This window comes from Panthera tigris, chromosome A1, assembly GCF_018350195.1.
Source record: "Panthera tigris isolate Pti1 chromosome A1, P.tigris_Pti1_mat1.1, whole genome shotgun sequence".
NCBI lineage: Eukaryota > Metazoa > Chordata > Mammalia > Carnivora > Felidae > Panthera > Panthera tigris.
The window spans coordinates 121,415,058-121,428,051 of NC_056660.1; the positions used below are offsets into that span (position 1 = coordinate 121,415,058).

General features: G+C 42.7%; 1 long non-coding RNA gene across 1 annotated transcript; it reads right to left on the reverse strand.

The window, feature by feature from the left end:
* Window positions 1-3,925: 3,925 nt before the first annotated feature.
* LOC122231343 lies at window positions 3,926-9,830 on the reverse strand. Its single transcript, XR_006208537.1, has 3 exons — window positions 9,765-9,830; window positions 7,419-7,522; window positions 3,926-4,056 (listed from the first exon to the last, which is right to left on the reverse strand). It is a non-coding gene; the product is annotated as an uncharacterized LOC122231343 (long non-coding RNA).
* Window positions 9,831-12,994: the final 3,164 nt, after the last annotated feature.

Below are 12,994 nucleotides of genomic sequence, written 5' to 3' on the forward strand. Positions count from 1 at the left end.
ATGGGTCTTTTGTTTTCTCAGTTTCTATGCCTTTTATATCCACTCTTAAATATTGCCTTCCTTCCACTAACTTTAGGCTTTGTTTTTTTTTAGTTCCTTTGGGTATAAGCTTATATTGTTGATTTGAACTTATTTCTTTCTTTTAAGTTTATTTATTTAGAGAGAGATAAGACACTTGTGCCCTGGGGAAAGGGCACAGAGAGAAGGAGGGAGAGGGAATCCAAAATAGGCTCTGCACTTTCAGCACAATGCTTGATGTGGGGCTTGAACTCAAGAACCATCATATCATGATCTGAGTCAAAGTAAATGCCGAACCAACTGAGCCACCCAGACATGCTGAGCTTTTCCTTATTTCTTGAGGTAGGCCTGGATTGCTATAAATTTGTCTTTGAACTGCTTTTCCTGCATCGCAGAGATTATGGACTGTTGTGCTTTGATTTTCATTCTTCTTCATGAATTTTTTTTCACTTCCTCTTCAATTTTTCCATTGACCAATTGGTTGTTGAGTAGCATGTTGTTTAGCTTTGTTTGTTGTTTATTTGTGTGTGTGTGTGTGTGTGTGTGGAGTGTGTGTGTGTGTGTGTGTGTGTTTGAGGTCTTTTTTTCCAGGGGAGCCTATGATTGATTTGTAAATTTATACCATTGTGGTTGGAAAAGATGCATGATAGAATTTCATTCTTCTTAAATTTATTGACACTTATTTTGTAAATTGACATGTGATCTGTCCTATAGAATGTTCTATGTATGCTTGAAAAGAATGGGTATTCTGTTTTTTTTTTTTTTTTTTTTTTTTATGAAATGTTCTGTTTGGCTCTATTAAGTCCATCTAGTCTAAAGTATTGTTCAGTGATGCTGTTTGCTTCTTGATTTTCTGCCTGAATGATCTATCCGTTGAAGTAAATGGAGGCATTAATTTCTGCAACTATTAGTGTATTACAGTCAGTTTCTCTCTGGGATGAGATAGTTTCTGCACTATTGGGATGGTCGGAGCTGAAGTGGGCATGGGCTGGGGTGATTCCAGGACTCGCCACATAAAGAGTGCCCCATTTGGACAGCTGAAGCTGAAGTGGGTGCATGGTAGGGGTTCCCAGGGCTCTCCATATAGAGGTGCCTTGGAAGGATAGCTGAAGCTAAAGTGGGTATAAGCCAGGAGGTCCTGGGGGTCTCCACACAGAAAATACCCTGGCAGGCTGGCTGAACCCCAGGCAGATAGGGGCCAGCATGTTTTGGGGTATTCCGGGCAGGGAGTGCTTTGTTGGGGTGAATGGAGCCGAAGCAGGCATGAGCCAAGAGGTCCAGGAGTGATCTGAGTCCAGGGTACCCTAGCAATTAGTCCAGAGCCAACGTGGTATGGGTCTAGAGTGTTCTGGAGGTGCTTTGCACCTGTGTCACCTTAATGAGATGGCTGGAGCTATAGTGAGTGCTGACCAGGGGTGTGCTGGTGTGTGCTGCACTGAGGCCACCTTAGTGGGAGGGCTTGGGCTGGTGTGGGCGAGGGGCCCCAGAGCTGGCCAGTGATAGTGCCTCGAATCTGTTCCCATGTACACTATTAAGGTGCACAGGGAACTTAGATTGGGTGCTTAAACCTGGAGAGCTCCAGCAGCTCCTCCACCGTTTGGCAGACTCTAAGGCTTTTTCCTTTATATTCCAGATGCCCTCTTAAACTGAGGCTTTTATTCTATGCCCCAGGTCAGATGAATCTGCTCACACCCCTTAGTACTATCCTTCCCCATTGGAGTTTGCTGGGTGGGAGGTGAGGCCGCCTCCCTTGTTACCTTGGCTGAGACATACCCTCTTGTCATTCTGTGGTCTTTTGTTGTGCAGAAGCTGTTCAGTCAGTTCTCAGTTCCTCTTCAGGGAGAATTGCTCTATAAGTGGCTGCAGACTTGGTGTGTCCCTGGAGGAGGTGGATTCAGGGTCTTCCTATGTTGCCATTTTGGTTCAGAACCCTGTTGTTTTTTTTTAATAGATTGATAGGAACTGTATTTTCTTTTTTTTTTTATTTTAATATTTTATTTTTGAGAGAGAGAGAAAGAGAGAGAGAGAGAGAGAGAGAGATGGAGTGTGAGCAGAGGAGGGGCAGAGAGAGAGAGGGAGACACAGAATCTGAAACAGGCTCCAGGCTTTGAGCTGTTAGCACAGGCCGGATGCAGGGCTTGAACCCATGAACCATGAACCATATGAGATCATGACCTGAGCCAAGTTAGACGCTTACCTGACTGAGCCACCCAGGAGCCTCGAAACTGTATTTTACAGTGGGCAAATATCTACTCCCTTATCTCTGAAATATGCTTTGCCTACGGTTCTTGTGACTCTAATGCTTCCTTCTTTACTACTTGGGGTGTGCGCCATTACCCCTGAGTGTGCTCCCCAGGATCCTCTCCACTGCTGGAAGAGTTTTGATCTGCACTCTCCCTGTGCCATTCCCTCCATAAAGGCCAGGACACACTGATGACTAACGGTCTGTCATATCCAGTAATATCTAGGTCATAGTTCTCCCCCCCCCTCCTCTCTCTCTCTCTCTCTCTCTCTCTCTCCCTAGCTGCCCTACTGGCTCCTCAAACTCATTATGTCCTGAAGCAGACCTCTTACCTTTCTCTTTTCCTCCCCCTGAGCCCTAATCTCATTCCTTCACTATCTACCTCTTTTCATACTATTGCTTATCATCTTAGCTATTAACTATTGGCTCTCGTGCCAGTCTCTGAGTTATACTGATAACACCACTTCAGTTTTTCCTACACCCCCAGTTCAGGCCCTCATTCTCTTTCCTGGACCACTTCAACAGCTTCCTAAGTAAGGTCCCTGCTTTCAATCTTGTCTACCTCACATGTGTCATTTGTACAGTTACCAGAATTATCTTTGAAAATGCAATTCCATCTGTGTCAATTCTCTTCTTAAGAATCTTCCAGCAGTACTCCATTAACTGCTGAGTGACACCTAAATCCTCTAAATGGCCCTCTGCAGCCTTGGCCCTGCTCTTTCCCCAGCACTTGGCCAATCCTAGCCAAAAGCCTTTCAACAAAATCAAACTACTAGTGGAGCTCGGAGGTGGGTGGGGCTTCTCAACATGGACCTTTGCTCATGTTTGTGCTCATCTGGCTACCCCCATCTGGCTTCCCTTAGGATTGAACTTCATTTCATCCATTCCAGAAGATGAGATGCTCTAACTCTTTACACCTATAATAAACTACACCTATCTCTGCCATTGTATTAACCATGTTCTATTGCAATTACCTGTTGGAATTACATTTTTTATTAGACTCTTCTCCTTGGGGTTATGATATCTTGTTTATCTGTGTAGCTTAATTACTGAGACATAATCAAATACAAACAATGGTTTGGTCAAATACCTATAGGAAGGCAAATAATACAGCATTTTTTTTTGTGGGTAGATAATTAATGTAGTGAATAAATGTAATGGCCTATCTGTGTGAATCTGTGCCATTGTGGACACTAGTGAGACTTGGCGTGGGACACTTCTCCCAGCACCTGCAGAACTGTGGTACCACAGACAGAAATGTTGAAAGCTCTTTGAGTATGAATTAAAACTTGTTATTCACACCTTCCACCTACACTTGAGTAGACACATGAGTTTTAGGTACACGAGGGGGAAAAAACCACAACGAAATAAGGCTGATCTTGGAGATTCAGAAGACCTTGTTTTAGTCTTGATCTTGGAGTAACTTTCTGTGCAAATGTGGGCAGATAAAAACACTTCCCTGATCATGCAAGAGCCTGAGAAAATTGAAATGTCACCACAAACTATAATAGTCAATTGTTACTCATTACTAGGATAGTTGTTCCATCCAAAATATTGTTGTGACTAAGCAACATAACAAGCAGGTGAGAAAGGACGTCATTACACTTTAACTTGGAGCCATATAATTTTATTATCCACCAAGGCAGCAGAGTTTTAATGTGTAAATGAATCCCCAGTTCAGATATAAAATACAGTAAAAAAAAAATTTACAACCTTTGTTTCCAGGTTGTGTTCTTAGGCAGCTGGGAAGCACCCACCATTCTGACAGGCAGAATCATGAATTCAGAGATGGTTACCTGAGAGAGAAGGATCTGTTAGTGGGGTATTGAGGCTATGCGTGTGTGTGCATGTGTGCATGCATGTGTGTGTGATAGGTTAAGAAGAATCCATCATTTGTTTAATGTGGGAGAAGAGGGAAAAATGTAATTGCCATTCTTGCAAGATTCAACCGTATGGCCCTCTGGGGCCATCATTGGAGACTGATGGGAGTTAGTTAACCGTGCTTGTGCTGGTCACAGTGAAGAGCTGTTTTGAGCCACATTTTATTTGTGAAATGGCACATTCTTTTTGTACTTTGGAAGACCTCAGCTTTTGAACTGAGCTTTCTTTTCCATGATGAACACTTAGAATTTCTATGACATTTGTCAGATCTTCAATGAATATACCCATCTTTGAGCGTCAGCTGATTCCTTTATCAACAAGCATGTCAGATGTAACTAATTAACCTTTCTGCCTTTCCAAAAAGGAATGAAAAGTAAGCAATATCCCTCATCTTGTCAGGAAATGAAGGGCTGAAAAATGGAGGCTGCCATTGAATAAATGTCCCACGGAATGAAGAAAACAACCCTGGTGTCCTAGCCCTGGTGTTCTTCCTGTTAAGAGTTCCATCATAGGCTAGGGAACCATGCTGCAGGGTACTGAGCAGTACTGCTTTGTGGCTGCCTTGTAACACGACCCACCCCACTTTCTTTCCTGCAGAGAAATAGGTGCTGTTTAACATGCATTTGTTTGCTGCTGTCTTTGATAAATTCAGGCTGACTGTTCATAAGGTACCTGCACTTGCAGTTGGAAACCACTAACCTAGATGAAATATGACTTTCAATTATGCCACAGTCAAAGAAGCTGAAATAAGAAAGTCAAAGTTGGGGGGGGGAGTCAAGTATCTTTTTTTTTTATTAGAGTGACTTGGACATGGAGAATAAATTCCAGCATTCACACCTTACACATTCCCCACCAGTCCGACTATTCACCCACCTCTAATTTGTTGTTGTGCCTCTCCACTGCCCACAGAGTCTCCCCTTCTAGATTGTGGACACCAAGGCAAATGAAAATGCCAATCTTGTAGCATCCTTGTCTTGCTGTATTAGGCGTGGGTTTAGCTCTGAGTGATTTCTTTGGGGAACTGCTTGCCTTTCCAAAGAACATCCACGGGAAGGTTTGCCTCACCTCTTGTTTCAAAGTGGAAGGGTTGAAAATAATAGCTCTTGTCACTTCCCTTTGCCTTGTTATGGGGAATATTTAGTGCTAGAGCTGGGATGTGGGGGTAATATCTTGGATGTGATAATGTTGCTCCTTGCATCAGTGAACATGGTATTGATTGTAAGCTGTCAACCTTTCTGCATGCTCTGCAGAGTCCCAGAAGGCTGGCTACTGCTGGGAGGTAATGCATCAGGCAGGGACACATGTGTTCTATTAACTAAGGTTGCAATCTAACCTTGGTGGCTTGCTCTTAAAGCATCTTGGCTCACTAGTTCTGAGTTTTTTTTTTTTTTTTTACTTCTTGACTCCTCTGAGCAGTCCTGTGATGCCATATACCAAGGTCCACTTGACTCAAACTCCCAGTGGCAAACTGCTCATCTTGTAAGCTTCCTGGGGACAGAGGCTGTGTCTGTCTTCTTCACTCATTTATTTCTTCATTCATTCAACAAATATTTATTGAGCACCTACTAGGAGTCAGAGACTTCTCTATGCTCTGGGGATACAAAAGTGAACTAAATAATGCCTTGGGAACTTAGGGTGGTCAAGAAAGGAACACTCGAGCTGAATTTATTAAAATATTCCCTGTGCCTGGACATGAATATTTGCTAAGCTATGGAAACCATAATTCCTCAATTGAGTCATTTACAGCATACCTATTGGAGAATCTCTGATGTGTAAACTCATTAATGATCATTATTACCTCCTATATCCTGCATGGCTGTTCTCCACCTTATGTCTCCTTATTTCTCTTGGTCCACCCTCCCGTTTTTCCTAGTCCAGCATACCAGAATATTGTAAGTCCCATGCCATGTACTTTTTTTTTTTTAACCTTTGCATATACTATCTTGACACCTGGAACACTCTTTTCCTTTCTCTTCCCCTGGATAATTCATTCCCTATTTATCTTTCAAGATTTGCTTTAGGAGTCCCCTCCTTTCAGTAGCTTCTGGACTAGGTGAACTGGTGTTACTTGGCATTCTTCTGGGACCCTGAGATACCCATGAGACCTATTTTATAGTCCTAAAAGAACAATAGCAAGAAACATGCATGGAGTACTTATTGTTGGTCAGGAACCATTCTAAAATGTTTTAAATCATTCAGTCTTCATAGCAATTTTATGAGATAGGTGCCATTTTGTCCTTATTTTATCAATAAGGAAATGGAGACCTAGAGGGGTTAAGTAATTGACCAAGGGTCATTCAGTTTATTAAGTGGTGGGAACTCTTTGAAACCAGGCAGGTGCCCTGGGCTCTTAACCATGACATTGTACTGTTAATACTGCCTGTGAATTTGTCTGTATCCCACATGACACTGTAAGCCCTTTGAGGACAGGGAGTATTAATATTGCTTCCCCAGACCACCTTGCAGATGGTCTGAGCAGATAGTATGTGATCAATCATTCAGTGTTTATTGAATGAATAAATGAATGCATGAACATGACTCAAACTGAGCACCTGTTTAGAATGCTAAAACAGTGCCTTTCCTTTTACCAATGAAGCAGCCTCCTCCCATCACTTCTATGCCAGCCTTCCTGGGTTCTCTTTGACCCACATAAGAATTTACTACTCTCGCTGGGGTGGGGGGGGGAGTGTATCACTAGCCAATCAGTGCAAGAACTCCAGTACTTGTGGTTGGTCCCACTTCCCTGTGGTCTCTAGGTTTCTGTGCAAGGCTGAGTTTGGGAGAAGTACTGTCTCCTCTCTGATTCAAACCAAATGCAGCAACCTAAATGACAGGGTTCGCAACAAAGAGTTACGAGTTGGGAGGAAAGGAGCTGTCCATCAAAAAACCAAGGTTGGCTTTTCAGGGAATTAGGGATAGGGAGTGGATTGGGAATGTGGCAGTTATTATGCCCGTTTCTTTCCTGGCAGTGATCATTGTTGTGACAACGTCTAAGGCAGGAATCAGCAGAGATGGCAGATCACCTTGTTTGGCCACCAGCAGTTTAACCAATGGTGCGTGGAAGGTCTAAATTGGAGGATAGTTAAACAGTAATAATAAGGTCAGGGTTAGGGGTTAGAGATCTCTGTGAGCCACTTGACTTTGCGCTCTGTTTTAGTGACAGACCAAATTGGTATTCCTTGTCAGCTGTCAGGCAATATTTGTTTGCAGAGAGATGGTCTGTTTGAATCCTCACTAGTGGAAAAAGAAAAAGACAAAGTAGCTATGCATTACTCACTACAGTGATGGAAGTACAGGATCCGGGACAGGACAGATCTCGATGAAACTTCTGTCTGCGTAACACTAACTGTGTCACTGAACCTTTTTTAGTAGGCTTCTCAACTGTAAAAAGGGAGTAACATGTTGATCCATCAGGTGATTGTAATGATTTTAAAAAGTGCCTATACTGTGCTTGTGATATAATAAGTGCCCATTAATAGTAGCTTCCTTTTATTCTTGCCATCTATTTTTCACTTAAACACAGTCTTTGGATATGGGGGCTTAATAAATACTTGTTACTGGAGCGCCTGGGTGGCTCAGTTGGTCTAGCATCTGACTCTTGATTTTGGCTCCTGTCATGATCCCAGGGTTGTGGGATCGAGCCCCGCATTGGGCTCTATGCTGAGTGTGGAGACCATTTGGGATTCTCATTCTCTCTCCCCCTCTCCCCCTCTCCTCCTCTCCCCCTCTCCCCCTCTCCCCCTCTCAATAAGAAAACATTCTTGTTAATGAATGAAAGAAAGAAGGGCTAGGCTAGTTCTGGCAAATGGAAAATGTGTTTCTGACAGAATGAAAGAAACCTCAACTCCATGCTCCCATGCCATATCCATTCTCACATACGTTGTTCTCCCTACTGGAAATGCCATATCATGTTTTGAGTGTTGACTGAACCACTTTAATACTCTATTTAGAGGTCATGTAGTCTGAAAGGTTGTTTTCGTATCCATCCTCATTAACTATTTCCTTATTAATTATTAATTAATTACATGCTGCTCCTATATGGCTGTCATCTCCTGGAGGGTGGGGACGAGTGGCTTTATCTCTGTGACTCCAGCCCCTTGTTGGGGCCTGGCTGCATGATACTTGCCAGGCACTCACTTTATGATTAATATTGATGAACTTATGGGTCAATATGGGACTTGTTTGCTAATCAGTAACTTCCAACTGTATATATAATGTGAGATGAGATAGAGGATAAGAATGCTGACCAAAATGTCTGGTTCTGTCACTTGTGAACTGTGTAAACTTGGAGGCAGATTGTGTAACTTCACTATTTCCTTATCTGTAAAATGGAAACCATAATAGTACCAGCATTTAGAGTTTGAGGCATAAATGAATTAAGAGATGGGAAATTTTTGAACACAACCTGGCCCGTAATAAGAAGGACTCATTAAATGTTAGCTACTATCATGTATTAAACAGTATTTCAAGAATTCTGTCTTTAGAGTCAGATATCTTGAGTTGGAGTCCTGGTTCTGTCTCTTACTGGCTATATGCCTGTGGCTACGTTGACAACTTGAGTCTATTTCCTCATTTCCAAAACGAACATAATACTGGCATTAATCTCAGGGGCTTAAAGAAGGAAGATAATGAGAAATTACAAGTATGTCTTCATAGTGAGAATTGTTGCTGTTACGATTTTTATGGTGCTTCAAACTTACCAAGCAATTATAAGTAAACAAATTTCTTGTGCTTCTCACAGTAATTCTGTGAGCGAGGACAGATTGTTTTGTGACTATTTCACAGGTGACGACATGACTGATGCACACCTTAAGTGACTTCTAGAAGTTTCTTAATTACTTTTCAGTGGAGTCAGGGGCAGGATCCACATTTCCTATTTCCCAGTTCCACATTCTTTCTATGACAGGCAAGTCATTCCAAGGGAAAGCAGTTCCTGAGGCTTGACTTAGAAATAGGGGAGGAAGGGATGGGTTAAGCTCTGACAGATACCTAGTGACTCAGGGGGCAGTGTGAATGTTTCCTAGGGGTGAAGTGGTGATTGCAGTATCTTTGGTGGTACTGTTTAAAACACACTGCCTTGGGGTGCCTGAGTGGCTCAGTCAGTTTAAGTGTACGACTCTTGATTCCAACTCAGATCACAATCTCACAATTTGTGAGTTTGAGCCCTGTGTTGGGCTCTGTGCTGAGAGTGTGGAGCCTGCTTGGGATTCTCTCTCTCTCTCTCTCTCTCTCTCTGCCCCTCCCCAACTTGTGTGCTTGCTCTCTCAAAATAAATAAAAAACATTAAAAAAAAAACCCCACACCTGCCTCATCTACACGTCCGTAATGGAGTCAGATTAGGAAGAGGGCTCACTCAGGATGTGGACTATAGTGTCACCCCCAAAGCTTTGCTATTAGGCTTACTAGGGCTCTCTTGAGCCCTGCAGACAGTCAGCAGAGTGAATAGACAAGCATGAATCCGTAGGGGTGGGAGAATAGGTAGGAGGGGAGCCTTAGCCAGTTGGTTTGAAGGAAGGGAAATTGTGGTCTCCCCCTTGTCAGTGATTGACCATTTTAGGGTCAACTTTCAGGATAATGGGTCCTGAAGTGTTGAAAAGAAATACATTGGAGATGGATGACTTACTTCATTGGGTATGGAGCTAAAAGAATTTTAGCTTCATCCTGGTTCCAACTGACTGCCTTTCATATGCTGGTTGTGTTAATAGGTGTTGCTATGGTTAATTATGAGATCACTGAGAAGTTTAAAGATGCTTTACCGACAGGCCCTCCCCCCCACACACACAGCTGTTCAATAGAGTGAAGACAGGAGCCAGACTTTAAGGATTTAAGAAGCAAATGGGTTCTTACTGCCCACTCACCTGTGTGCACCCCACTACTTGATGTTCATTTACATGTTTCTTCTTTGTTACTTCAAAATCCTCTTCTACCTCCAGATAAGACAGCATGGATCTCTGCCCAAGTGCAGCTTTTTAAATGTCAGGAACTCTGTTTTATTTGGATCATTTCAATAAAGCCTTGGGAAGCTCTAACTCCCTCTCCTCCTCAGTCAGCTGCCATCCTTCAGTGCAAAGTGATGGCTCATACCAAGCAGCAGACTTTGCACTATTAGGCAGAGCAGGGCTCTTAGAACCCAACACACTGTTGACTGTGGCAAGTCAGCTTTCAGGTAGCTTTTAGTGTCAGCTGGAACAGGGATTGATTGGGTGGATGTTGAAGATCCCCAGCATGGGAGCAGAAGGAAATTGGGATTGTAAAATACCTAGTTCAGTACCTGGCACAGAGCAGGTCATTGCTGATACATGGTGGTGGCGATTGCTGCCTGAGGTCTAGTCTCTAGCTCCTTCCTCTCCTGTTCCAGTCCAGGAATCTTGTATGTTTTTTTCCTGATGCATTCTTTATTCAAGTGGCTGCTCTGTGCTCTTAACTCTGAGATCTCTGGCAAATCCCTCCCACTCTCTGGATCTATGTGCCAAGGGTGTAGGACTAAGCATGGGGGATTTTATGAAGATCCACAGATAGCATGCAGGGGGCCTGTGAATCCCTCAAAACCATGACCAAAGCTGTCATGGGTTGTGGGAAGCACTGGTGACTGTAGTTAGTGAAGAAGCATTGTCCATCGGGACTCTCTGATGCCTCCGAATATTCTCTGATAGCAGTTACTCTGTGTCCTAAAGTTGGAACATGTTCTTCATGGTTCACAAGATGATTGTAGGTGGTACTTGGGTACATTTGTTATATTACTTGGTATGTGATTATTTTAATGTCTAAAAAACACTAAAATGGATATTTCATCATTATTTCTTTGGAGGAGGCTAAGTGTTACTTTTAAAAAAGGTGACTTAAATGAGCAATAGCACAGAGGTTGGTTGATGCCTAAGTTTGAGCAACAGTGATCTCTCACAAGCCCCACCTGGTACAAAGAGAGGAGATGAGTCTCAGAGGAGCAGAGAGAAGGCCATAAGGAAGTTGATAGTAAACTTTGGAGAATAACTCGTTCCTTCTATCTATCCTGATGAGACAATTCTCTATCAGCTGGAGAAGTTTCTGATCCTCTCTAAAGTCTCCTCCAAGAACACTGTCCCAGCCAGGCCAGGCAGGAATCCTGCCCAGAGAGTTTCCACCTGGGCCACTTTATGGACAATGCCTGAAGAGAGGCTTTCATTGAGGGAAGAGGAGAAACACTGAGGAAAAAAGTCACATCTTTTATCCACATGATCCTTCAATTTTGAGAAGTACTTCTCATATTTTAATGTTTCTGAAATTGGGATGCATCTTACAAAGTGGTGTTCTCTTAAGTTCTAGATAGCTATTACCTTGCCAAAAAGCTGTTATTAAATGGATAGTAGCTTAGAATGGAAATAGGGTTCCTATTTTTTTCCTGCCTCCCCAAGCAATGTAAACTTGGAGTTGGAACTTGTAATAAATATGTGAATCAAAAGAGACTTTCTCTTTAAAATAAAAATGCTCATTTCAAGCCATTTGTTAACTCACAAAATGGAAGATTCGTGAATAAGAAGGGGAATGAGTCAGCAAGACAGGTATGGAGATACTAAGCTCAGACCCAGCTTTCTGGGAACCTCCCACCTCCTCCTTCAAATTTATAAATCCTATGAATTCATTTAGTTTTCCCAGAGTTGTGCCCTGCAGAACCTTCTGGAACTTGAAGTCTGAATGGTAAACGTGGAGGGGGAAGGATGAACCAGACTGCATAGGTTCAAGCAGACTTCACTGTACTGTGGAAGATTCTTGACTCTCCCATATTCCATTTTTGTAGGAAGAGAGCCCTTTGGTGCATTTTTCTAAATGGTGAGCTTGAGGTGGATTAGAAACACTTGATTAGACTTCACAAACGAGCATTTTTTACCGGCCATTTTTGTTCTAGCTGCGGTGGAGATGGATGGATTGTGACTCTTGGTCACCAAACCCAGGAAGAGGGAGGGGGTTGGGTAGCAGACACACCCAAAAGGAACAGACCAGCCTTTCTCCAGGAGCCAGGGGTGGTGCTGCCGCATCATTTCGAATGCCAGATAATAAACAACCAGACCTTGGCCTTTAGAAGTCAATGGAATAAATAAACTGGAAAAGGTTGAAGAGAAAAAGCCAACCAACATGTAAGTAGAGGATTATATGGAGCCATTTAAAATTACAAAAAGCAGGCATAACAAGGCAGCAGATGGAATCTGGCCCCACATGGCCTTGCCAAGCTAACTCTGAGAAGCACTGTGTGGAAAGTGTTCTCTTTATGTCCCCTGAAGCATTCATGGGGTTTCCTAGCCAAATTCTCAGGCTGTTTCTATGGCGCTTACAAAGAAAAAGAGTATAGCAGTGGTGATGTGTCCCCTCCCTTCTCATTCTGGGTCCTCTTCGTGGCCTCGTGAAATAAATCGCCGGTTCAAATGAGACTGTTAATAAAAAGTGCTGTGGGGGCAGGGGATGCTGACTGCTTGTGATTTTTCACACACAAAAAAGGAGAATGTCTCTAAGAGTAAACGGTGTTTATTTTTTTGATTTTTTTTTCAATCAAATGGAATTGCTTAATTAAAAAAAACTTATCTCTTTTCTCTTTAAATACTACAGACAACCTCATTTTATCTCAGCAGACACCTAGGAACAAAACACTGGACCCACCAGAGAAAACCGGGCAATAAAAGCATCAGAAATTCAAGTCAACTATGGAGAATTAGTGTTAGCTGGCAGCTCTCAATTCTAAACACAAGTGTCTCAGAACCTATTGGGTTTGACAAAAGTCTCTTAGAACTGGGGATCTGGGAAAGTTGGACTCTTTTTAATTCTACTCCAATTGTTTTCTGCATAGGGAAATTAATGTCAATGCATCAAATGAAGACCAAAAGA